Genomic DNA, 15469 nt, shown 5'->3' with positions numbered 1-15469 from the left:
TCAATATGGAAAATTCCCAATTCAAATTACAACTTGAAACCTAATGAATATGATTATGGAGATCATCATGCAAAAGTCAAATTGAGTGGAAGTTAACCTAATGGGAAAATCATGGTAAAATCAACCATTAACCATATTAATCCATACAAAATCCACAAAATGAAATAACCAAAATTTAATGAACAAAACCTAATCATGGCATGGTTAATCAATCATTAATTAATTCTGGAAAATTAAGAAATTAAAATCTACATGAAGATTAGTCTAATTTCTAAATCTAACCTAACTCCTAATTACCAATTAATCTAATTAACCTAATATTTCAAAGACTGAATTAAAATAACCAAAATCTTGAAAATCTTAATTTTAACAATAACAAAGATATCAGAAGTTAATCAAACAATCAAAATTCACATAAGTTAAATAAGAATTAAGAGGAGATTAATAGAGAAATTAACATGAACATCCATTTGGCCATGGGGTGAAGACTAATTTGAGGGGTTGGAAAAACAATTGGTTGGACCATGAAGTTCTTTGGGCAAAAGGACAAATTCCAAAGAGACAATCGGTCCACCAAGCATATCCATATTCGGACCTCACATATTCTCCAGAACCCGCGGACAGGAGAAAATGGTTGCCGACCAATTCCATCCTAGCGACCGTGGCGCCGTGACGCCTTCACCACTCATCGAGAGATTTGACATGATCCATTAGGAATCATCCATGAATCTTGAATCTGAGTTTGAATTTGCATCAGGAAGAACAAGAAGGAAGAAAGGGATAACGTACCGGGTTCGTCGCGCCTGGTGATTCATTCTTCAACCTTCATATTTCGATTATCCCACCATTTTTATTTCTCTTATTAATCTTGTCGCCTTATTATCACTGTGTAGTGAATCAATGTTGTTATTCAACTGCGCGCGTGACGAAGAGTTTAAAGAAGAAAGGTGAAGATCATTGAGTTTCCAATTTCTCGAAGGGTGACAATGAATTGAAGAATGCGTTGTTGGTTTTGCTCTTCCTTGCTATGGACTCTGTTTGCAGCTCCCCCTTTTCGCTGGTACATTTTTCCTTCTTCCTTTATATATTACCTCTTTTCGTGGCTTCGCTTCTGTTCTGTTCTTCTTCTGCGAATTTTCGTTTTCTGTTTCCCTTCTCTCCTTCTTCTTGCGTTGCTTTTCTGTTTCGTGAGGTTGTGCGAGAGTTGGTTTTGTGGAGGCGCGAGGGTGAGGGTTTATGTTGAAAGGTTGAGGGTGAAGTTATTGGAGTTGGTTGTATGGATGAAATATGGTGGGAGAAGAGGATTCAATTGGTGGTTGTAAATTCAGTTCTCGTGAAAAAAAAGTTGTAGGTTTCTCTCTTTGGTTATATAGAGACTGGCGATGGATTTTTCCCCTTGGGAACTTAGTGAGGTTAAAGGAGGTTCTGTTATAAAGCAGTTGGGAGGAATGTTTTTAGTTTTCAATTCTGTTACAGGTTAGTTTTGAGAGGTTAGAAAGTTGGTTAGGAAGTTAGTTGGAATTCTGTTAGAATTCCGTTTTTAGTTATATGCAGTTGGAGATTCAGTTAGCAGTAGAGTTGTTTCCCTGTTGTACAACATGAATGTGAGCAAATTCTTTACTTTGAATAAGTTTTGAATGATAGCAAATTGTGTGATCATTGTCTAATTGTTGGTTGTGCATTATTTTACATGTTTCATTTGTGTTTTTAGCCTATACTATTGTTTCGTGTCTATACATAAAGATCCACATTGATACATTTCTTAAAAGAACTCATAAAAACTGTTTTGTGTCAGTATGTATCGATACATGTTCATCTGCATCGATACATAAACTTGTTTTAAATCACAAAACGTTTTTGCTTCAGTATGTATCGATACATACGAGCTTTGTATCGATACATGCTTAGTTAAAATGTTCTATGTATCGATACATACGAGCTTTGCATCGATACATGCTTAGTTAAAATATTCTATGTATCGATACATACGAGCTTTGTATCGATACATGCTTGTATTAATTCTCTAAAATTAATCAAAGCTACAGTATGTATCGATGCATAATCTTTTGTATCAATACATAATTCTGTTTTGTCTACTAACAGCTTCTGTCTTTCACATATAAGAAGTATTTTTGACAGCTCAGTGAAGTGTACGAATTCAGAAGTAAAAAATAGTTGAACATAAGTCAAAGGAGTGTGTAGCAACAATTGTTTTTGAGCAGTTAGAAACCTGAAAGAGACTTCACCTTCTTCATCTTCTCAATCTCTTTTCTTCAAGAACATCAACACATAATCATTCTTGTTCTTTGGATTAAAGGATCAACGAGATAACGTTCAGTGGAACGATCAAGGATCTAGCTGAGGTGTTCAGTGGAATGATCGAGGATCTAGCTGAGTTGACGGTTGAAGGGGGTTTCGAGGAAAAAACAAATGGTTTGTCCTTCAAGAACTGGAGTGTTCTTGCGGGTTTGTTAGTCACGTTTGCAGAACATATTCAGCCGTAGCGTAGGATTTGGAAATTGGGTAATTTCGCAAACAGGTCATGGAACCGGTGAATTGTTTGCAATTTCTTGCAGGAAATTCTTGATTGAGCTCAGATCAAGTGGAGGTTTTATACAAGAAGAAGATCTTGGGATTTAGATTTTTGTCTTTGTATTGTAACCTTGCATCAACGAATTCGGCATTATTGATAATAACAGTTCTCAATTTCATTTGAAATTGAGAGGGAGACGTACCCACATGCGAGGACGACAGTGGGGAACTTCCTTACCAAATCTCTGCGTATCGTATTCTTTCCTTATCTATCTTTACGTTTTCAACAGTTTTGTGATTTCAGTTGGTGTATTGTGGCCGTACATTTCGTGATACAATAGTGGCAAGAAAACTTCTTTATCTAAACTCCACCATTGTTCATCATTGATCACATACACACCAAATGTTTGAGAAAACTGTCAGCTGAGTTTTATTCATTGGAATCAGAATTTAGTGATAAGTGCATTTGATTTGATAATATTCTGGTGTTAATATTCTCTATCGTTCCTATTCAAATCCAACAATAAATTCGCGTGTCCGGTTTTCTACTAGCGGTTCAGAATAGATGGAAGTCGATCCGGGACTGTAATTTTCCGCTAAGTTTCAATAACTCTGATAAGATTTTTTAAATCCGTTTATTTTAAAAAGAGGTGATTTATTCACCCCCTCTCGATCACTAGCCACACCGTCTAACAAGTGGTATCAGAGCGCCGGTTCGCTGGTGCTCTGTAGCTGCCTGTAACGGTATGGATTCTGAACCAAAGGGGGCGTATAATAGAGCGCCGATTTTCAACGGTGAAAATTACGGCTACTGGAAAGACTGCATGCGAATTCATATAAATTATGTTGATAGGCTAGTATGGGCTGCCATTGAAAATGGTCCTTTTCAAATTACTATGACAAATGCGGCTGGCGCCATAATTCCTAAACCAGAAGGTGATTGGAATGAGAAAGATGAGAAAAAGTGGTCGAGTGATTGGAGAGCTCGAAATATGCTAATTTCAGCACTTGGTGTTGATGAGTATTATCGGGTATCCCATTGCACGACAGCTAAAGAAATGTGGGATGCTTTAGAAGTTGCCCATGAGGGTACTACTGAAGTAAAACAGTCCCGCATTAACACACTCAATCAAGAGTTTGAGCTCTTTCGCATGAAACAAGGAGAATCTATCTCCGACATGCAAAAGAGATTTACTCATCTCACTAATCGGTTAAATGCACTTGGAAAACCTGTTTCCAATGAAATAGCTACTAATAAAATTCTGAGATGTCTTAGCAGGGAATGGCAACCTAAAGTAACAGCTATTAAGGAAGCCAACGATCTAACGACACTTACGATTACAACTCTGTTTGGAAAGCTGGAAGAACATCAGCAAGCATTAGAAAGTCTTGAAAAGTTTGAGAACAAAAGTAAGAAGGAAAAGGAGAAGAAGAGAGACAAAGAGGGAGAGAAGAAACCAATAGCTCTTGTGGCCTCTAGCTCTAAGTCCTCACGAAAAGAGCAAAGTGACAATGATTCTAGTAGTGACAAAGATTCGGATGATGAGGAAATGGGACTTTTTGTAAGGAGATATAATAGATTCATTCGAAAGAATGGAGTCAATCATTCCGACAAAAACCTCATGAAGTTTCGAAGACAATCTATAGATTCAAAACAGGAAGAGAATAAGAAGAGTAGAGGAAAATGATCTTGTTTTAATTGTGGTAAATCTGGACATTATAAAACAGATTGTCCTATGAAGTATAAGGATCAAGGAAAAGCTCCACCAAAAGGGTACAGCAAACAAAGAAGAGCTTACATTGCATGGGAAAGTGATAGTGATTCATCAAGCACACAAAGTTCAAGTGATAGTGATGAAACCGCAAATCTGTGCCTTATGGCTCACACCAAAAATCTGTCCTACCACAAGAAGAAAATCAATGATAAAAAGGTAAAACAAGCCTATTATAATAATTTCTCTTTTATGTCTTTTTCTGAACTGAAAATAGCTTTTGAAAAACTGCATAACGAAGCTGTAGATGCTTTTAAAAGATTATCTTCCGATAAACAAATTTTTTCATTTCTGGAAGGTAAAGTATACAAAGCTGAAAAAGATTTAGAATGGTTAAAAGCTAGTATTGCAGAAAATTCAACAAATATTGACATTGATGGATGTAGTAAAGTTGGGTATTGTGAAGCTTGTCATATTTGGCAACAAGAGGTAAACACTCTCAAGGTCAAATTGGAAAAAGCTTTACAACCTAAGGTTACTTATGCCGTTGACTCTAGGTTGTTTAAGAAGTCATTAAATCCACCATATGCAAAATACTCTTTTATTCCAAAGGATTTAATGAACAAGAATAAACAAACACATCATCATGGTTTATGTCATTATTGTTGTCGTGCTGGCCATACCATTGAGAAATGCAAGTTTAGGAGATTTCTTGTTCCTAAAGGTATTTATCAATGGAAGCCAAAAGGCAACCATGTTAGGACTTACCCACTTGGACCCAATGAAAATTGGGTACCAACTTCTCTCTTTTGATATTGTAGGATGAGTGCCTTGCTTCCGTAGATAGGAGATGGTTTCTTGACAGCGGTTGCTCAAGGCACATGACCGGTGACATATCGCTTTTTATAGACTTCAAAGCAAAGAAGAAGGGATATGTTACTTATGGAGACAATAACAAAGGAGCTATACTTGGCAAAGGTAGTGTAGGTAATCCCTCTACCACTACTATTTCTGATGTCCATTTAGTAGAGGGGCTTAAACACAATTTGTTAAGCATAAGTCAATTGTGTGACAAGGGTTATAAAGTTTCTTTCACAAAAACTTGCTGCATAATTGAACATGCTGAACAGAACGTTGTGTTTAAGGGTGTAAGAGTAAACAATATCTATATGCTTGACCTTTTTGATGTATCTTTAACAAGTACTAAATGTCTAGTTACCTTGAATGATGATTCTTGGCTTTGGCATAGACGTTTAGCGCATGTTAATTTCGATTTGCTTAATAAGGTTGTATCTAAGGATCTAGTAGTCGGTCTTCCAAAAATAAATTTTTCAAAAGACCACCTATGTGACGCGTGCCAAATGGGAAAGCAAACGAGGGTCTCTTTTAAATCTAAAAGTGTAATTTCAACTTCACGACCCCTTGAGCTTCTCCATATGGATCTCTTTGGACCTTCTAGGACAAAGAGCTTAGGTGGAAATTATTATGGTTTTGTAATCGTTGATGACTATTCTAGATTTACTTGGACTATATTCCTTCATAGCAAAGATGAAACTTTTTCTTCTTTTAAGAATTTTACAAATTTGTCCCAAAACAAAATGAATTCCAAAATAGTTACAATTCGTAGCGATCATGGTGGTGAATTTCAAAACTATCACTTTGATAAGTACTATGACAAGTATGGTATTGAGCATAACTTTTCAGCTCCTCGAACTCCACAACAAAATGGCGTTGTGGAGCGCAAAAATCGTGTTTTAGAGGAGTTGGCAAGAACAATGCTAAATGAGGGTGGATTACCAAAATATTTTTGGGCTGATGCAGTTAGCACAGCTTGTTATGTTTTAAACAGGATCTTAATTCGTCCTATTTTAAATAAAACTCCTTATGAGCTTTTAAAAGGAAGAAAGCCAAACTTGTCACATCTTCACGTATTCGGTTGTAAGTGTTTTGTTTTGAATAATGGTAAGGAAAATATTGGGAAGTTTGATGCAAAAGCGGATGAAGGTATCTTTCTTGGATACTCACAATCAAGTAAAGCATATAGAGTATATAATAAGCGTTTACTTACTGTTGAAGAATCTGTCCATGTTTCTTTTGATGAGTCTTATCCGAAAAGTGTCGGAAAAGGTATTTCTTTTGATGACGCAGGTGTATCTACAGAAGACATACTCAAGGAAGCTGTTACGGAAACTGATCAGTCCAGAACAGTTGCCCATGAGAAGGAGGAAGATACTAGTCATGAAGAAGATGAGGAAGAAAGGACAACTGAAGTGAATGACCTTCCACCAGCTTGGAAATCTTCAAAAGACCATCCTATTGACAACATATTGGGAGATATTTCAAAGGGAGTAATGACTCGTTCTAAGATAAGTAATTTTTGTTCTCACTTCGCTTTTGTTTCACAAGTAGAACCTAAAAATGCCAAAGAGGCCTTGATTGATGAATGTTGGCTAATGGCCATGCAAGAAGAGCTTAATCAATTTAAAAGAAATGACGTTTGGGAACTTGTCCCTCATCCGCGAGATCATCATATCCTAGGTACTAAATGGGTTTTTAGAAATAAGCTTGATGAAAACGGAGTGATAACTAGGAACAAGGCACGTTTAGTAGCACAAGGGTATAACCAAGAGGAGGGCATAGACTATGAGGAAACTTATGCTCCAGTTGCTCGCCTTGAAGCTATACGTCTCTTGCTTGCCTATGCGTGTTCTAATAATTTTAAGCTTTACCAAATGGACGTAAAGAGTGCATTTCTAAATGGTGTCACAAATGAAGAGGTATATGTCTCACAACCTCCTGGTTTTGAGAATGCTGAAAATCCAGATTATGTTTACAAATTAGAACGAGCTTTGTATGGTCTTAAACAAGCCCCCCGGGTTTGGTATGAAAGGCTTAGCAAATTTCTAATTGATCATGGATATTCAAGAGGTAAAATGGATAATACTCTCTTTATTAAACACAAGGGAAAACACATTCTTTTAGTTCAAGTTTATGTAGACGATATAATTTTTGGTTCAACTAACACACACTTGGTCGAAGAATTTTCTAAGGTTATGCAGGATGAATTTGAGATGAGTCTTATGGGGGAGCTGAATTACTTCCTAGGTCTTCAGATAAAGCAACTTGATGAGGGTACAACAATATGTCAAACAAAGTACTGCAGAGAACTACTCAAGCGCTTTGGAATGAACGACTCAAAATCAATTGACACCCCTATGCCTACCAACGGAAATCTAGATAAAGATGAGCATGGCAAGAGTGTAGATGTCAAAAAGTTTAGAGGTATGATTGGGTCTCTTCTATATCTTTCTGCTTCTAGACCTGACATCATGTTTAGTGTTTGTATGTGTGCACGATATCAATCAAATCCTAAGGAATCACACCTGAAAGCTGTTAAGCGTATATTTAGATATCTTCATGGAACATCTAAATATGGGCTTTGGTATTCCAAAGGAAGTAATTGTAGCTTAGTAGGTTACTCCGATTCTGATTTTGCTGGCTGCAAATCAGATAGGAAAAGCACGAGTGGTACATGTCACTTGTTTTCAAACTCCTTGGTAAGTTGGCATAGCAAAAAGCAGGTATCTGTGGCTTTGTCAACTGCAGAGGCTGAGTACATTGCAGCTGGTAGTTGTTGCGCTCAGATTTTGTGGCTAAAGCAACAACTACAAGACTTTAACATTCAACTCAAACGTATTCCAATTAAATGTGACAACACTAGTGCCATAAACCTTACTAAAAATCCTGTTTTACACTCACGCACTAAACACATAGAGATTAAACATCACTTTCTTCGCGATCATGTTGAAAACGAAGACGTTGTATTTGAGAATGTTGATACTAAAAACCAGCTTGCTGACATTTTCACTAAACCTTTGGCAACGGAACCGTTCTTCAACATTCGTCGTGAATTAGGGATCTTAGATCTCTCTCCATTGTTGTCTTAAGCATGTCTGTTCTTATTTATATTATGCCTCACCTTGGTTGATGAGATTTGTTTTAGATTTCATTTATACCTCACAAGGTTACATCAACAGAGGTAATATCACTCCTTTCTATATCTCTTTTAGAACTATGTGATTGTGTATGTTAGAACAAAATTCCTTATTTTCGTTTATGTGAATTTCTTTGCATATATTGTTTGAACATTAATATCTGATTTGTGAATTATACTTGGGCATCATTATCATGACATACTTCATAATGCATAACCATACTGCATAAAAATTAATTAAAATTTGGTTTGGCATCAGTATGTATCGATTCAAAGATGTATGTATCGATTCATGTCTTCTTCATTTCACATCTGTCAAAATTGGTTCAGTATGTATCGATTCATTCGTCGTTTGTATCGATACATAGACCCTTTAAAAACAAAAATGCGTGACATGGATTGATCCATTCCCATATGCATCGACACATACTGATTGTTTATGGATTAAATGCATTTTATTTCACTCATGGATCGACACATCAACAATTCTTATCACATCTTCTCACAAACTTGGTATCAGCAGTTCCCCTACCTCTCAAAACCTACGGCTAACCCTAATCTCCTTCATCATCATTCTCTCCAAAACCCTAAATTCATCTTACTTTTCTTCAATTTTTCATCACCATGCCTCCAAGAATCATTCCGGCTAGAGCAAGGGGAAAAGGAAAAGGAAAGGAACCGATTGGCACTTCTCAGCAGTTACCAGAAATTCCTCCTAATGCCTTAGATTTGCTTCATCCTGCAATTGCTACTGAGTTTGAGGATTCTTTCAAGACAAGGTTAGTTATGAAACCCCATGTCTTCAATAAACATGATGCTATTCATCTGCATCTCAATGATGTGGTTGAACTCCTTAATGCACAAAAACTTGGTTCATTTTTGACTACAAAGGATGACTACCATGAGGATTTTATCCGTGCATTTTATGCTGGCTTACAATCTGGTAAAGGATATATGTTTAAGTGTTCTATTGGTGTCAGAACCTATACTTTTGAGGCTGGTGATTGGGAAACAGTGTTTCAAATTCCGCTTCCGTCGCATAATTTCAAGACTTCGCATGACTTGAAGTTTGATACTGACTTTAACCTGAAGGAGTTTACTCTATCTATCTTGAAATTGGACAGACCGCTGGGTGAGGATGAACAGGTTACGTCTGGTATGATTAAGAAAACTCCTCGTATACTTCATTGGATTATCTCGCACATTCTGCGTCCAGCAAATAGTGGACATTCTAGGTTAGATAGGGCAGGCATTCATCTCTTGTATATTCTTCAAAATAAGGTTCCCTTGAATTGGGCAAATTACTTTGTGAAGTGTCTCTTTTTCGTGCGTAACAGTGCCAAGAATGTTGCTCTTGGTTATGCGTCTCAAATTATGAAAATTCTTACATTCTGGAATGTTGCAATCCCTTTAGTTCCTCTCATATCACCATCTGCTGCTCAAGAGTTTGACTCTTCCACTTTATCTCATATGGGATATCGGTGGGACAAGGAACGTCAATGTTTCTATTTCTTTGAAAGGAAATCCAAAACAAGGATCTATAATTTTGATGTGCTTTCTGAACAAATTCATGTAGTTGAAGACCAACCTGATGAAGAAATGCATGATGTGAACGAAGCAGATGTGCCTGCAGCTGATGACAATGCTGGTTGGGGTGATTGGGTGCCACAAAGGGGGTTTCCAACCAACTATGTACCTGAACCAACGGTTCCTCCGTTCTCCGGCAGTGCTTCATCTTCAACACCTACTGCGCACCTAACTCAAATGCTTCAACAAATGGAGCTTGCCAACCAAGAACGTCATGAAGAGGCACGGTCTTGTCATGTACAACAAAGTGAGTGGCATAAGGAGCATCGTGAGTGGCATGACGATCATACACGGATGTGCCATAACCAACACTCTTGGCACACAGACTTGGTTAAGTGGCACCAAGTCTTCTACAATGAAATGTCTGGTTTTATGGACGACTGCCGTGCCAATCCTGGTATTATGGATAGATTCAGAAGTGTTGAAGTTCAGGACCGGTTCAGGCACTACACCTTCATGGGCCACAATCTAGATGCAATGCCTCCTCCTCCGCCTCCGCCAAGCTTCAGAGATCCTGATAGAGATGACGAGAAGTCTTGTGGTGGCTATAATCCGCATTAAACCATCATCATTTTATTTCACTGCATTTCATTTCATGTTGCTTGAGTTTTTTTTTCTTTTTCAGATTAGTTGCACCTTATATGTCTTGGCTTATGTAATTTTTAAATACTTTCTACTAGTTAAATGCTTATTTCCTTCTGCTTACTTCTGGTGTTATTGCCCTTATTTGTCATTCTTTGTGAGTGATTCTTTACTTTTAAGCTTCCTTCTGTGTGATTGTTAGCTTCTTTATCATTTTTGGTGTGTCCTGCTACAACATGTTGCCTTGATAAAACTGTTTTTTTTCTTCTTTTTGATATTGACAAAGGGGGAGAAATGCAGATGTTGACAGATATGCACAAACTCAAGGGGAGTATCACACATCTGGCTAAAAATTTGCCATCATCAAAAAGGGGGAGTTTGTGAGCAAATTCTTTACTTTGAATAAGTTTTGAATGATAGCAAATTGTGTGATCATTGTCTAATTGTTGGTTGTGCATTATTTTACATGTTTCATTTGTGTTTTTAGCCTATACTATTGTTTCGTGTCTATACATAAAGATCCACATTGATACATTTCTTAAAAGAACTTATAAAAACTGTTTTGTGTCAGTATGTATCGATACATGTTCATCTGCATCGATACATAAATTTGTTTTAAATCACAAAACGTTTTTGCTTCAGTATATCGATACATACGAGCTTTGTATGGATACATGCTTAGTTAAAATGTTCTATGTATCGATACATACGAGCTTTGCATCAATACATGCTTAGTTAAAATGTTCTATGTATCGATACATACGAGCTTTGTATCGATACATGCTTGTATTAATTCTCTAAAATTAATCAAAGCTACAGTATGTATCGATGCATAATCTTTTGTATCAATACATAATTCTGTTTTGTCTACTAACAGCTTCTGTCTTTCACAGATAAGAAGTATTTTTGACAGCTCAGTGAAGTGTACGAATTCAGAAGTGAAAAACAGTTGAACACAAGTCAAAGGAGTGTGTAGCAGCAATTGTTTTTGAGCAGTTAGAAACCTGAAAGACACTTCACCTTCTTCATCTTCTCAATCTCTTTTCTTCAAGAACATCAACATATAATCATTCTTGTTCTTTGGATTAAAGGATCAATGAGATAACGTTCAGTGGAACGATCAAGGATCTAACTGAGGTGTTCAGTGGAACGATCGAGGATCAAGCTGAGTTGAAGGTTGAAGGGGGTTTCGAGGAAAAATCAAATGGTTTGTCCTTCAAGAACTGGAGTGTTCTTGTGGGTTTGTTAGTCACGTTTGCAGAACAGATTCAGCCGTAGCGTAGGGTTTGGAAATTGGGTAATTTCGCAAAGATGTCGTGGAACCGGTGAATTGTTTGCAATTTCTTGCAGGAAATTCTTGATTGAGCTCAGATCAAGTGGAGGTTTTATTTAAGAAGAAGATCTTGGGATTTAGATTTCTGTCTTTGTATTGTAACCTTGCATCAACGAATTCAGCATTATTGATAATAATAGTTCTCAATTTCATTTGAAATTGAGAGGGAGACGTACCCACACGCGAGGACGACAGTGGGGAACTTCCTTACCAAATCTCTGCGTATCGTATTCTTTCCTTATCTATCTTTACGTTTTCAACAATTTTGTGATTTCAGTTGGTGTATTGTGGCCGTACATTTCGTGATACAATAGTGGCAAGAAAACTTCTTTATCTAAACTCCACCATTGTTCATCATTGATCACATGCACACCAAATATTTGACAAAACTGTCAGCTGAGTTTTATTCATTGGAATCAGAATTTAGTGATAAGTGCATTTGATTTGATAATATTCTGGTGTTAATATTCTCTATCGTTCCTATTCAAATCCAGCAATAAATTCGCGTGTCCGGTTTTCTAGTAGCGGTTCAGAATAGACGGAAGTCGATTCGGGACTGTAATTTTCTGCCAAGTTTCAATAACTCTGATAAGATTTTTTAAATCCATTTATTTTAAAATGAGGTGATCTATTCACCCCCCTCTCGATCACTAGCCACACCGTCTAACAATGAAGTTAACAAGATGTTAGCTTGTTAGATGGAAAAAACGCTTAGATTGGTTTTTGTGAGTGTAATATCAATTTTGAAGTTCACTGTTAGATGGAATGGGTTATTAATACAGATGCTTGATTATTGTGTAGATTTTATGAATGTTAGGTCTGTTGCAATGTTAGCTCTACTAGGTTATGAACTCAATGTTACCTTTCCTTTTGTTTTATTACTCTATTTGGTAAATGTGCAGGATTGATGGTTTTATTTCATTGGAATTGCTTGGAAACATATTCCTGTACTCGGTGATGCCCTGCTGCTCCATGATTCGGATGTGTGTTTGCGTTGCTGTGGTTTCGTGAATTACGCAGGTTGACAGTGTAAGCTAATACTTCAAATTGAAATGTGATTGTTTTGGTGTACTAGTTGCATATGACTGATGGTTTTGTTATACGGTTTCGGTTGGCGTTTTGCTGAATTTTCCATTTTCACTTATACTCTATTTCCCTTACTCATGAATTCCTATTTCAAATTGGTTATAGGTGTTGGAGTGAAGCTGCAGGTTCGCTTGTCAAGGTTACATGGTGGGTTTATCGTGAATTGATGAAAGCAATGGTTTATTGTGGACGGTTAACAATTAGGTAATGTGTACGATACATGATTGTTGTTATGATAACATGGCTTGAAGTGTCGGTAGGTTAGATGAAATATGTTAGGTTATACTGTTGCACTTGAAAAACAAAAACAGTTGGAATTTTAATGTTAGAAGTTAAATTCTTTATTAACTGATTTTCTGTTATAGCCATTGTACCTGAATTATGGACTGCTGTGATATGTTGTTAGTCGGTTCGAAAAGTTTGTTCTAATTTTAAACCTCAGTTATGGTGAATGGAGGTTAACTAAGATTGAATTACAATATATAGGTTGATTGTTAGATCATGTTGATTCTAAGTTCTTCCTTTGTGCAGGTTGTGTTATGTTGTCATGGAAAAGTCTGGACTCAATGGCTTTCAAAGTGCATTGATGGGTGCTTGAACTGTCTTTGGAGTGCTTTGCCTCGCATTGGATAGGAATTGGCTTGGCATTGGTGGATGCTTTCAAACTTTTGAATACTTTTTATAATGGTTTATGATTGGAAATGTATTTATTATGAAGATAGAATTAAGAGGTAAAAAAAGATTTTGAATATACTGTATAAGTTGTAATATGAATGGAATTTTGGTTAAATGCTATAGGAATTAGATTTTGGCTTATGGAATAGTTTCAAATGTCGAATGTATGGTTATGTGATGAAAATGGGATTAACGGTTTGTATATGAAATTTGAAATTGAAACGGATGGTTGAATATATGAGATGAATGTATGAAATTGATGTATAAAAAGAGGTTGAATGATAAACGGAAATGCAATGTATTTGCAAATTGAGTCGAACCAAATGGTTGTGATTTGGAATGTTGGAAATGAAAGGAAACTTTATATGATAGTTGTATGGTTATTGTAACGTAATTGTCGAATATTTTTGTTTATGAAATTAGAAATGAATGGATATATGATTTGAATCGGATGGGAATGTATGGTTTATGGTCCAATGATGAATGGAAATAAGGTTTTGGTTTGAAATTATGGATATGGGTTATTAATTGGATATCTACATGGATGTGGATTAAAAATGGAAAATTGTTATGGATGTGGATCAAAAATGGATTAGATTTTGTAATTGGATATTAAATGGATTTGAAATTGGATTTAAAATGGATTTGGATTGGTAAATGGGTAAATGAACTTGAACTTGGATGAGGATGTAATGTGTTTTTGGAATGGTTTAAAAAATGTTTAAAATGAACATGAACAAACGGGTTCACAATGCATACATGAACAAAAAATGAAGATGACTTGGGTTTAAAGTGGTTTAGAAATATGGAAATGAATCAAGTTTTAAAATGGACTTTGGTTAGGTGGTTGACTTTGGCCAACCGATTGACCAAGAAGTCAACAGTTGACCAAAAGTCAACTTAGGTGAAGATGTGTATTTTCTTATGGATAAACGGATGTGGATCATGATGTCTTTGAACCAAACAAGATATGTCAATCCAAGATCTAGAGATCCAAACAAACACAACCAAGCAAATGAGCACTCAGCCAAGCAACCGATTGTAGCACCTTAAATGAATCTTAACCAATGAACCATGACCACGTATCTTAAACAAACAACTGAATCATTTAATGAACCAAGCGAATCAGATGCAACCTCCCTGAATTAGGGTTTCCACTATGCTCCCAGATGAATACCCTTTAACCCATGATCTTTATGCTTTTTCAAATGCAAGTGGGATGTGTTATGATACAATGAATATGTAGATTAGATGAATTCTTATCAGGATATGCAAATGCTTAGGGTTAGTGACCTAGATGGACTTGTGAAAGGTAGGGTAAATTTTGGGGTATGACACTTTATAACATTTAAGAAGGAGGGCTCCAACTCGGATTAAATCAACAAGTATGCCTCTAACCCCTAGTAAATGGAAAGTCTCACACTCAACATATCATGGAATGGGAGAATTACATCTCAACCAAGGATAACTCAAATCTAAATTCTTTCTTTTTGAAAAGCTTAAAAGGAAAAAGGCACCAAGTGGCCAAAATGATTAGATGAGGTTATTAGTTCTTTTTGGTCTTTTTGAATATAAAGTCAATATGATCAAGTCTTCTTACAAGTTTGATTAAGAAAATATTTTGAAAATCAATGGCATAAGGCCAAGGTTTCTACTCACTAAAACAAGTTTAAGTTGAAAAACAACAAGCAAGTAAGTTTTAAAATGAGAAAGAGATTTTGAAATTAAAGAAGAAGGAGGTGAAGATGAAGAGGCTATCTTAGACAATATTAAAAGTTCTGACTTAAAAATATCTAACCCATGGGAAGCATCCACAAGACAATAGTGTCAGATAAAAAACCCGTTCCTTTGGATTGTCAAGCAAACAACAAAGCCATAATCATTCAAGCAATTAATAATAAAATCAATGGTATCAAATAAAGATAACCAATCATCCAAGCTAACACTCCAAATCAAGCAATCTTCAAT

The 15469-nt window shown here is 36.2% G+C and overlaps 1 long non-coding RNA gene across 2 annotated transcripts; it reads left to right on the top strand.

Moving 5' to 3' along the window:
- The first annotated feature begins 599 nt into the window (after positions 1 to 599).
- Positions 600 to 13701, top strand: LOC127119332 (uncharacterized). Of its 2 annotated transcripts, XR_007802758.1 has the most exons (5): positions 600 to 806; positions 894 to 1060; positions 12643 to 12769; positions 12932 to 13030; positions 13358 to 13701. It is a non-coding gene; the product is annotated as an uncharacterized LOC127119332 (long non-coding RNA). The 2 variants fall into 2 exon arrangements; XR_007802757.1 differs by having other exon boundaries at positions 601 to 1060.
- Positions 13702 to 15469: the final 1768 nt, after the last annotated feature.

The sequence above is a fragment of the Lathyrus oleraceus genome, chromosome 2 (assembly GCF_024323335.1).
Source record: "Lathyrus oleraceus cultivar Zhongwan6 chromosome 2, CAAS_Psat_ZW6_1.0, whole genome shotgun sequence".
Lineage (NCBI taxonomy): Eukaryota > Viridiplantae > Streptophyta > Magnoliopsida > Fabales > Fabaceae > Lathyrus > Lathyrus oleraceus.
The sequence above is the reverse complement of the archived record's forward strand: the minus strand, read 5'-3'. Positions and strand labels throughout refer to the sequence as shown.